General features: G+C 44.9%; 1 non-coding gene across 1 annotated transcript; it reads left to right on the forward strand.

The window, feature by feature from the left end:
* The first annotated feature begins 6,095 nt into the window (after nucleotides 1-6,095).
* On the forward strand, nucleotides 6,096-6,167 carry TRNAC-GCA. The gene has a single exon. It is a non-coding gene; the product is annotated as a tRNA-Cys (tRNA).
* Nucleotides 6,168-12,047: the final 5,880 nt, after the last annotated feature.

A 12,047-nucleotide genomic window follows, 5' to 3' on the forward strand; every position in this document is an offset into this window, starting at 1 on the left:
CGCGCCTGGCAGCGGGATTGCCCTTGTTCTGTGGCAGTGCGGGAGCCGTCTCACTGCAACCCCTGAGGCCAACCCTTTTTAGCAGCAGCCGTTCTCGTGTTCACGCCCGGTACCTCGCACCCCGGCCTACCCGGCCCAGGTCCCCGCGGTTTGGAGCAGCCCGTTCTTGGTGCAAATCCCCGTGCAAACACAGTTGGCGCAAGCACAAAGCGAAGCCCCGGGAAATCGGAAGAGCACAGCAGGGAGGCGACGTACCCTACCCCGAAGGCTCAAGCTCAAGGCCACTGCACAGGAGACTACAAAAGTCCCTGACGGCAGTGGGGTCCCAGACGGAAAGGAAGACTCTGTGGACTTGCCCCCAGCTGTAGGGTTTATAGAACTTTTCTCGTGCGGCCTTTCGTTTTACCCACTGTTTTCATTTTACGGATGAGAAAACCAGAGCTCAAGTCATTTAAGCTACTGACAGATGTATTTATACCATGCGGAGGTGGACCTTGACACGTTCTCTGACGATGGGCTGGGCTTGTGGGGTTTTTTGTTTTTTTCCTTGATACATTTTAAAAATATATGCCTAGTTATTTCCAAAGACTAAATTCTTCAACTGAGCGTGGTGGGCTCGAGCAAAGAAGGAAAATGAAAAGAAAAATGTAATAGACAATTCCTAGGAATGGAAAAGCCTGAAGGCTTTTGAGGCATGCGGTCAAACCGCTTTCCCGCAGGTCAGCCTGTCTCCCTCTGTGGGAGGTCGGTAGGGTATCCCCTCCGGGAGGGATGGAAAGAAGGCTGACAAGCACCCCCTGCGTTAGTTCAGGGGACTTGTGTTTTTCTGTGAGTGATGTAGAGGTGGGCAGTGGCACAATGGTGGGGCGAAGTCATGTTGTGGGGGCCGGGTTGCTTAATGGATTTGAATGCTTTGGGAACATTGGGCAGCCATAGGGACTCTTTGAAAATGCAAATCTGATCATGATCCTCTCTTGCTTAACACCCTTGGGTGGTTCCCCCATTGCTCTTAGGATAAAATCCAAAATCTCATCAGGGCCTACAGACTTCTCAGCCCTGTCTTGGGCTGTGTGTTCGTTCCTAGGGTTGCTGTAACAAAATACCGCCAACTGGATGGCTCTGAACAACAGAAATGTATTCTTTCACAGTTCTGGAGACAAGAAGTCCAAGATCAAGGTGTGGTCAGGATTGCTTCTTACTGTTCCGTTGCTTCGTACTTCTGGCTTCCAAGGCTGCAGGTGTCCCTCAACTCACAGATCCAGCACTCCCATGCCCACTTTGGTGTTCACTTAGCCTTCTCCCTGTGTCTCTATCTCCGTCTCTTCCCATCAGGATAGCAGTGGTATTGAATTAAGGGCCCACTCTACTCCAGTATGACCTCGTCTTTTTGTTTCTTTCCTTTGAGGTAGTCAACACAATGACTTCATCTTAACTCATATCTGCAACAACCCTACTTTTTTTTTTTTTTTTTTTTTTAAATCAGGTCTCACTCACTCACAGATCTTGCAGTGGCACAATCACAGCTCACCACAGCCTCGACTTCCAGGGCTCAAGCAATCCTCCTGCCTCAGTCTCTCGAGTAACTGATACTACAGGTGAGCGTCACCATACCCTGCTATTTTTTAAATTTATTTTTGTAGAGAGGCGGTCTCATTATGTTGCCCAGGCTGGTCTCAAACTCCTTGAGTCAAGCAATCCTCCCGCCTTGGCCTCCCAAACTATTGGGATTATAGGCCTGAACCGCCGACCCTGGCCTTATCCTACTTCTAAGTAAAGTCACATTCTGAGGTTCTTGGAAGGATGTGAATTTTGGGAAGACACTATTCAACTTCTATTCTCCAGCACTGGCCTTCGCTGCACTCTCTGGGGCACCCCACTGCCTCAGGTTTCACCCATGCTGCCCGTCTTCCTGGGTCACTCATCTCCTAACCAACTCTCCTTCCTCCTGCAAGGTGTTGTGGAAAGTCAAAGTTTTCCCAAACTCCCTAGATTAGGGTAACTGCCATGTCCTCTCCCCACTCCTGTTCTGGGCACACAGCATTTACCACATTATAGTGGAAGTGACACTGAATGATAGTGGATGTTCATGTTTGCCTCCTCCACTACTATCTGCTCTTTAAGAGCAAGAACCAGGTTGACTGGATGAACAGTAAACGTAAATGCATGGCTGAAGAGGCTTACAGACTGACACAGGAAGCCTGATTCCACAGGACAGGCCAGAGTTGACAAAGACCTGTTTCACATCAACTACAGATTCCTTCAGGAAGATCTCAGAGTTGGTGGCCCTGGACATGGGAGGGAGATCCAAATCCAGGCTCCACTGTCCCTAAAGTGGCACAGGAAATAAAACCCACACCCTGATCATAGCTTACAAGGACACCTATGACCTTACCCCACCCCGCCTCCCTGACCTCTACTCGAATCACTGCTCTGTCCCTTTGCTGAACCACACTGGCATTGCTCTTGCTCCTTGATCCTGCCAACCCATTGTCCACCTATGGGCCTTTGCAGTCACTGTACCCAAGGCCTGGAATCCTCTGCATCCAGATTTTTACTCGCTGGCTTTTTTTTTTTTTTAAGTGGGAGTCTCACTATGTCCCCCAGGCTGGACTGCAGTGGCACACTCACAGCCACCGCAACCTCGAACTGCTGGGCTCAGGCAATCCTTCCACCTCAGCCTTCCAAGTAGCTGGAACCACAGGCATGCATCACCACGCCTGTCTAAGTTTTTGACTTACTGTAGAGACGAGGTCATGCCATGTTGCTCAGGCTGGTCTTGAACTCCTGAGCTCAGGCCTCTGCCTCCTAAAGTGCTAGGATTACAGGCATGAGCTCGCTGACTTCTTAAGATTTCAGTTAATATCATCATTTCCTGACTACCCCAGCACACCCTAGTCATCTTTTTTTAGATTGGAAAATATAGTTTATTTAGAAAGTTTGAGAGGGAGGTGGAGAGGACTCAACTCTCCAAGGTAGGAGAGGGGACCAGAACTTAGGAAACATGGCAGCGGCCACGGCTCAAAGAGCACATGGCCACACCAGAATCTAGTAAAGCAATGGCCCCACCCTAATTATCTTCTATCACATCATCCTGCTTTCTTTTCCTGTAGTGGTTTCAACATATGTGATGAACTTGTTCATTTATTAGTTTGCTTGTCTAAGGCTGGGCGCAGTGGCTCACACCTATAACCCCAGCACTTTGGGAGGCTGAGGTGAGAGAATTGCCTGATCCCACGGGTTTAAGACCAGCCTGGGCAACTTGGAGAGACCTCATCTCTACAATAAATTTAAAAAAAAATTAGCTGGGCATGGTGGCATGCACCTGTAGTTCCAGCTATTTGGAAGGCTGACATGGAAGGATCACCTGACCCCAGCAGGTCAAAGCTGTGGTGGCCATGAGCGTGCCACTGCACTCCAGCCTGGGTGACAGAGTGAGACTCCAACTCAAAAAAGAAGGAGGAGGAGGAGGAGGAGGAGGAGAAAGAGAAGGAGAAGAACAGAGATATTAGTTTGCTTGTCTGCCCTGGCACCTCTTGGAATATAAGCTCCATGAGGGCAAGGATCATGTTTCTTTGCCCTATTCACTGCAGATCCCTAGAATGTAGTATATGTTTACAAAGTATTTGCTGAATGACTGAATGAGTCACTTAACCCCTCTGAACATCTGTTTCTTCACCTTTAATAGGGAAAATCATATCTATTGTAAATGCCTCAGAGAGTTGTTGTGAGGATAAATGGGACGTTGTATATGCAGTGTCTCCAACATAAACACTCAGTGTATATGAACCATTATTCCTATCTCAGATTGACACATTTTAACACAGAGCAGGACGAGGAGTGAAGTTGTAACTCTTTCAGATCTCAATGATTCGGCCTTCCTGTTCTTCCAATTATCCAACCTAGGCAAGATGAAAGAAGTGTGGTATTGTGGAAGTAGCCTTGGACTTAGACAGAGAAGTCTTGGAATTCAGTTCCTTGGAAACTTTCTGAGTCTGTGTTCTCATGTGCAAAATAAAAATAAATATTCCTATAAAAGCTTAAATGAGTTATATGTAAATTATAATGCACTTATTTCTGAAGTTAGCATTCCATGGATTCTTTTCTGGTCTTAATTAAACAATTATTTTTTAATTATGTCAATAGGAAAAAAGTATTGCTTGCAATTACTAGAAGAGAATATGCTTAAATGTATAATATATATGAGTTTTTCTAATTTTGAAAGTGATACATTTCATTGCAGAAAATTTGGAGAATACAGAAGAGTAAAAAGAAGAAAGTTTACAAATCACCCATAATCCCCCTATTTATGTTTTAGTCCTCACCTGTATGCTATGGAGCAAGTCATGCAAACAAAGGCCATCCATGTGGAACTAGATGCCCACAAGCACAGAAAGCACCTTCATGAATGTTTCAGGGTGCAGGTGTTTGATGAGAGTCCTGGAGTGGCTGGGACAGAGGCAGACAGGAGGAAGCTGTGGCCTAAGGTGGGCATTTGTTTGTAGATAAGAGGTCCCGATTTGAAATCAGAGGTGCTTTTTTTTCTTTTTCTAAGTGGTTTAGGAAGCTAGTAAACTATTGAAAACACAAAAAGTATAAAGAAGAAATAATTATAACGGCCGGGCCTGGTTGCTCACACCTGTAATCCCAGCACTTTGGGAGGCCAAGGCGAGAGGATTGCCTGAGTCCAGGGGTTCCAGACCAGCCTCAGTAACTTGGCAAAACCTTGTCTCCACAATAAATTTTTTAAAAAAATTTAGCCGGGCATGGTGGCGTACACCTGTGATTCCAGCTACTTGGAAGACTGAGGCAGAAGGCTTGCCTGAGCCCAGCAGGTTGAGGGAGCGGTAGCTGTGAGCGGGCCACTGCACTCCAGCCCGGGCGGCAGAGTGAGACTCTGACTTGAAAAAAAAGTCTTTTTCTGTCCTTCAGAAATCAGTTAGGTGTAATTTATCCTTTTTTATGTTTGATATTTTATACATAATTATTTAACCTACTTGGACTTTACTTTGATATATGACATGGAGTTCAGGTGCCACTTCAATTATTTTTCCCAAATGGCCAACTAAATCTCCCAGTAAAATTTATGTAAATAGTTCTTCTTTTCCCCTATGAATTTGGGATTCCTGTAATAACCCGACAGTAAAACACTGTGGTTAAGTATGTGGACTCTGGCGCCAGACTGCATGAGTTTGCATCCCGCTTACTAATTGGTAGTGCAGGCTGGAAGGCAGTGGCACCACGGCTAACCGCAGCCTCCACCTCCTAGACTCGGGCGAGCCTTGCACCTCAGCCTCCTGAGTAGCGGGGACTTCAGGGACGCCCACGACGTCCAGCTAACTCCTTTATTTTATGTAGAGAGGCGATCTGGCTTTGTTGCCCAGACTGGTCTGAAGCAATCCTCCCACCTTGGCCTTGGAAAGCGCTGGGATTGCAGGCGTGAGTCACTGCGCTCAACCGCTTCCTAATCGTTTGACATTGGACAACTTACTTAACATCTCGGTGCCTCAGTTTTCTCATCTGTAAAATAGGGATAACAATCACAGCACCTGTCTTATAGGGTTGCTGTGAACATACCTGCTGCTCTGTAAACATTTTGTTTTACGAAATAAATGGCCCACCTTTCATTTGCTGAGCCTGGCGTTCCATTTCCATGGCAAATCCTAGGAGTTAGATAAAGGCCTAAGGTTAAGGTCTTGTAAGTTAGAGGGCGTGGGTGTGGGGGAGGGCCGTGAGTGACGTCAGAGGATCCTGGGGGAAGGAAACAGGGAGAGAATGAAGAGGTGGTGAAGGGGAGCAAAGAGGAAGGTCAGAAAAGGACGGATAAATAAGATTGGAGGTGACGACGGCGGACGGAGCAAAGGAGGGGAGCCGGGTCTCTCAACACGGAGCTTGGCAGGGTGAAAGGGCTCCAGACGGTCTGGGTAATGAGAAGGCTCTTGAACCTCTGCTGCCTATGGCTGTGGGCACAGCATGACGACCAAGTTGGACTGTGACGACAGAGCGGAGAGGCGGGTGTGGAGTGCTGCAGCACTTTATGGGACAGTACGTGGCTTTCTTACTATAAAGGTGTTATATGACAGGCCTTATTCACAGCAGGGGGTGTAGCTCAGGGGTAGAGCATTTGACTGCAGATCAAGAGGTCCCCGGTTCAAATCCGGGTGCCCCCTGTCTTGTTTTATTTGTTGGCTTTTAAACCGTGTCTTGCTTGCTTCCAAGCTTTAGCAAGACCACGTAGAGCCTGGTCACCAACGGAACCTGGGTTCCCTGGGAGCTTCCAAGCTTTAGCAAGACCACGTAGAGCCTGGTCACCAACGGAACCTGGGTTCCCTGGGAGCTTCCAAGCTTTAGCAAGACCACGTAGAGCCTGGTCACCAACGGAACCTGGGTTCCCTGGGAAACCTCTTTATCCCCACACCCTTTCTGGATAACCGAAAACGCTACACCTGATTTCCAGTCTTTGATGTTTAGCAAGGTAGCGCACTTGGCCCCGCTCAAGTTAGCCTTTCTTCTTTCCTCCCCCCACCCCCCACCAGACAAATAAGGATGGCTAGAGAGTTACCTGAGATGTTTAAAGCTATTTAAATTATATGCCTCTTGGAAATATTTATTGACTAACAAATTTGTTGTAGTATTTTGATAAATCTACAAAATAGTTTTATTCAATAGCTACTTTCAAAATTACTTGCAGAAAATGCACATTACCATAATGAAATATTTTCTTGTAGTAAATAATTTAGTTTATTTATATATATTCCCCCTTTTTTATTTTTTACAAATTCAGCTTTCATATTCATTGGTAGACTATTACTGCTTGTTTGAATGGACTTGTGAGTTATGTTTATCACAAGCAGTTATCACAACCTGTTCCAATGACATTTCTGCTTAATTGGCTTAGGATTTACTAAAGACCTCCTTGCTAAGAACATTGTTTTTATGACAGTGCTGTGCTCCCAAAATTGCTTTCTTGTGTTATTGCTGCAAAAACAAAGAGTTCGGCCTTCAATATTGCACTTTTAAACTGAGTACAGTAGCATTCACAATTATGGCAGATGGACAAAATGAACTTCCAAAAACTTTGCTTTTATTCCATAAACTGGATTCTGGGACAACAGACCTGAAAGCGGGATTGTTCCCAATACCAGTTTTATGTTCCCCCTACTTAGTTTAGCAAGGGCTTTGTAGTTCTTCAACTTCCATAGTCACTAACTCACCATCTCACTCCTCAAGTCCCATCCCCTTTGTCTGGTGGGGAGGGTGAACAGGAAGTAGGAGAAGGTAAAAGGAGGGCCGCCCACGCTTCTAATGAGGTCTTAACTACAGTCCTAACTATAGTCAACAGCCTGATCAGGCACAGGCAGGCTTCTGAGTCTCTTCCCAAGTGGGTAGCACGAAGGAGACGGCTAGATTAGTGTTTTTTTAGCAGTACTGGAACTCCCCTAAGATTTATTCTATTCATATTTCAATAATAATCTTCACATTTTTAATATGGGCATGCTATGGCTTGTTTGAATGGTCATTGTAGAGTCAAGAACTGTTTCTAGATACTCAGTGCTTGGGTATGCCAGTGCGTTTATGACTCAATTGTGGCCATGCAGTGCTTTAATACCCGGGTTGGCAGAAGAACAGAAGCCGAACTAAGTCTATTTGACAAGTGTTCAAGCCATTGGAGACCAAGTGACAAGTGTGTTCTCAGGTGTGTTCTGAGACATACTGGGGACCAGCAGGTCTTCACAGGCTTGGACAACCTTACAAACAAACACATTGCAAAGAGCCTATTAGTTTTAGCAAGACAATTTCATCTGAATAGCCATTAATTTGAGTATTATTAGATTTATGATTTTATTTGTATTGATTTCTTAAATTATTTTGTATTTATAGTATCTAAAACTGTACAAAACACTTATAGCTAGTTGTATGTGCATATTTGTATACACATACAAGTACTATTATAAACTAAAATTTAATTAACCCTGGGGATCGAAGAGAAATTTTCTCCCCCTCCCCCCCTTTTTTTTGAGTGGGGGTCTCGATCTGTCACCCAGACTGGAGTACAGTGATATGGATCACAGCCCACCACAGCCTCCACCTCCTGGGCTCAGGAGATCCTTTCGCCTCAGCCTCCCAAGTACCTGGGACTACAGGCACATGCCACCACACCCATCTGATTTTTAAATTTATTTCTTTAGAGACAAGGTCTCCCTATCTTGTCTAGACTGGTCTTGAACTCCTATACTTAAGTGCTGCTCTGGTCTCGGCTTTCCAACTTGCTGGGATTACAGGCACAAGCTACCACGCCCGGCCTCATGTTCCTCTTTTAAAGGTGTATCAGAAACCACTAAAGAGGTTACATGGTGGCAGGGTGACAGGAATGAAATGGAGTCTTAATTTTCTCTGTATGCCATTTCCAATTATGTTCATTTCCAATTATGGAAAACATTACTCATACAAAAGAATGTCTAACTCACACATTTAGAAAATCTCAGTTCAAAACGTTCTGATTTCCAGAAGCCTCTGTCAGGTCCTCTCAAGGGACTGGATTAGGTGACTTTCTTTGCTTATCTGGGCAATCTCATCATACTAAGCGGGAGGGCTGCCATGTACAGTGGCTCACACCTGAAATCTCAGCACTTTGGGAGGCCGAGGCAAGAAGATTGCCTGAGCCCACAGGTTCGAGATCAGCTTGGGGAAATTGGCGAGCCCTCCTCTCTACAATAAATCAAGAAAAATTAGCCTGGCGTGGTGATTTCATGCCTGTAGTTCCATCTACTTGGGAAGCTGAGGCAGAAGGATCACCTGAGCCCAGCAGGTAAAGGCTGTGCTGGCTGTGAGTGTGCCACACTGTACACCAGACCGGGCAACAGAGTGAGATTCTGACTCAAAAAGAAAACAAAAACAAAAAAGGAGAGGGCTGGCAGGGAGTGGGTCAGGGAATGATGTTTGTAACAGCAGAGAGGGGATGGTTGGCTAGGAGGCAGCAGAGCCCTTCAGACTTACCCTAAAGGGCAGTGAGTGAATTTGGGAAGTTGCTTCAATTCCCTATGTTATTGTCATTGGTAATGGTGGTGGTGGTGATAAGTACTACCACAAATAATTTTTAAAATTTTATATATGAAGCTCTTAGAATAGTTTATCTAGCACATTGCATTGTATGTATGTATGTGTGTGTATGTTTCTTGTTTTTGAGTTGGAATCTCACTCTGTCGCCCAGGCCGGAGTGCAGTGGCACGCTCGCAGCCACTACAGCCTCAACCTGCTGAGCTCAGGCGATCCTTTACCTCAGTCTTCCAAGTAGCTGGAACTATAGGCGTGTGCCACCATGCCCAGCTAATTTTTCTTGATTTATTGTAGAGACGAGGTCTCGCCAAGTTACCCAGGCTGATATCGAACCCTTGGACTCAGGCAATCCTCTTGCCTCTGCCTCCCTAAGTGCTGGGATTGCAGGTGTGAGCCACCGGGCCCTGCTGGGTAAATCTCCTTTCAGCCTGCTGGCACTCCCGGTCATGTTTCTTTTCTTTAGTGTTACCACAAATTTCTGCTGGAAAACTTATTTCCTCCTGCTACATTGTTAATTAAAGGTAACCAGGTACTTTGAGTCTTAGTTACCTCATTACTTTGGGTCTGGTTTTCTTTCTATAAATAGAATTATTGCTGGCAAGTAATGGCCATCATTTATATAAAATTAGGTGATAAAAAGCAAGATGCAGTACAAATATAGAAAAGGCAGGAAAAACTATGCATTAATGGCTCACAGGCACAGATTATCTATGGAAGAATACCTAAGAAACAGTTCATGGGCTTCCTCTAGTGATGGGAATGAGGGACTTGGTAGATGAATGAGAAGAAGAATTTTCACTGAACGCTTTGTGGTTCCTTTTGAATATTGTATAATATCAATTCAGTATTTATTTTTAAAGTTTACATTTAAAATTGAAAAACAAATTAATTGAGTTAGGTCTCATCCACCAAGACTGTTGGATCTAAAGGGTGCTACTACTTTGTGTATTTGAAATTTTCTTTTTTTATCCTTCTTTTTTGTTCAGTATTTCTTTTATTACAGAGATGTAGAGTACAAGTAAGGACTGACTGCATGAGTAGGCTGCATGCCAGTGAAGTTTGGGCTTCTAATTGGCCCTCACTCCCTGGTAGTGGACCAGGTACCCTTGGTGTTGTCACTGAAATTTTCCATAATAAAATGTATATTTTTTAAATCTCTCATATATATTTATATATAATAGAAAGGAACTGTGCTCTTCAATTAAAAATTCTATTTTCATTTTGAGGTTTCAATTTAGTTTTGTATCTTACATTAATGAGTGTTGTATTGGTGTGTGTGGGAGGGGGAGACTTCCTTTCTTCATTTATCTTAGCACCATGGTGATAGGCTGATATTTTCAAGTGGAACTTTGCTGAAAGACAAGGGGAGACAAAGAAAGAAAACACACTCATAGAACCAGTCACTATGGTTTCTGGTTCACTAGCATCACTAGCAACACAAGGCTAGATGACAAATGTCCAGATTCCTTGATGAGCACTTAGCTACCCTGCTGTTTGACCAGGTGGGTTCCTGCCTCAAAGATGGGCTTAATAGTTCATCTTACCCAGAGATTTTTAAAAAAGAAAAATGCTTACCTCCACCTTCCCCAAGGACCCACCCCCTTTCGTTTATATTTGGGATGGCGATACTCCTGGAACCTGAATATAAAGTCACTCAAAGATAATGTCACCCCATGAAAGTGAAGCCAGAATCGACATGCAATGGATGGGGTTAGTGTCAGAAGAAGTGACCCAGAGAGGCACATTTATGAGAGGGAGCAACCAAAGTGATTTCTTCAGACTGGAACGGCAGTCTAATTAATTGTATCATAACCTCGCAGTAATGCGTGGTGAGCTGTTATCTCCCAAATATTTTAGAAGGTAAGTCAGACGATAACAATTTATCTAGCAAAGACAGTTTTCACCCTATTTTAGTAGGAATTCTTGCAATATGATCATATATTTTAGCTCTAGAGTTAGATCGGGTTACTAAATTTCTCTAGGTTTTAGTTTCTTCATCTGCAAATTGGGGGTGGTAACAGTACCTGCCTCATAGGGTCATTGTGAAGACAAAAGGGGATGTAAATGTATGGAAAACACATGATGTGGGGCACCCATAGGAAGGCCCCTGTAAAAGCTGCTCTGGGAAGGGTGGAGAGACATAGGTGAAGGGGAGACAGGGAGGCCAATTCCGAAGCTGGGTCTTCCTACAATTTGGACATGGCGGGGTCATAATGCGAGATAATAAGCAAGGTTTTCTGCCCTCTTTGGCTGCTCTTTCCACCCTCTCTCCTCCATTCAGCCAAGTAGGTCCTCTGCCTTTCACACCACAGGGAAGGAATGACACCAAAGAATACAAATGGTCAATGCCCAGCTTTTAAATCCCCAAAAACTGCATGCCGGGGGAGTCAGGGAGTAAAGACTGGCATAGAAGTAGCCAATTGTCCCAAATGGAAGGGTCATGGGGGTGTGGCTGGGGGTGCCAGAGAACCTGAGGAGGAGACACAGTGGGGGCCAGCAAGGCAGCAGGGAACTGGAATGTCTCACATTTACAAGTGGTCAAGGTATGTGTGGGGCCAGATCCCCTATCCTCACTCCAACGTTGTGAAAAGGTGCTGAGTTTAGGTGCAATAAGCGGAATGTATTGGGGGGAGGGGGTGTTCCAGACTTGTCATTAAATTTCTGTCACCTAGCAGGATGGGCCACAAAATAGAAATCAAGTTATTCTATAAAAGCATAAATTTATATATCGTCTATTCTTCAATTTGTGGACAAAGACTTAGCAGGTCATAGAACCAAGACACTAGCCATGGTCATGGCTGCATAGGTCCAGGAGACAGTGCGACAGGACTCAATGACTTACTGGAGGTGAATGAGGAGCCACTGAGCGTCCCAGTTTTGCCAGGTCAGAATTTCTGGTTGCCTTCCTGAAGCCAGTGATTAGCACGCGGTTGAGGGACAGAATGCATGTTGTAACCCAGCAAGTACCATGATTGGCGAAGGTGAAGGGGAGA

The sequence above is a fragment of the Carlito syrichta genome, unplaced genomic scaffold, assembly GCF_000164805.1.
Source record: "Carlito syrichta isolate Samal-C Ts95f unplaced genomic scaffold, Tarsius_syrichta-2.0.1 Scaffold308825, whole genome shotgun sequence".
Lineage (NCBI taxonomy): Eukaryota > Metazoa > Chordata > Mammalia > Primates > Tarsiidae > Carlito > Carlito syrichta.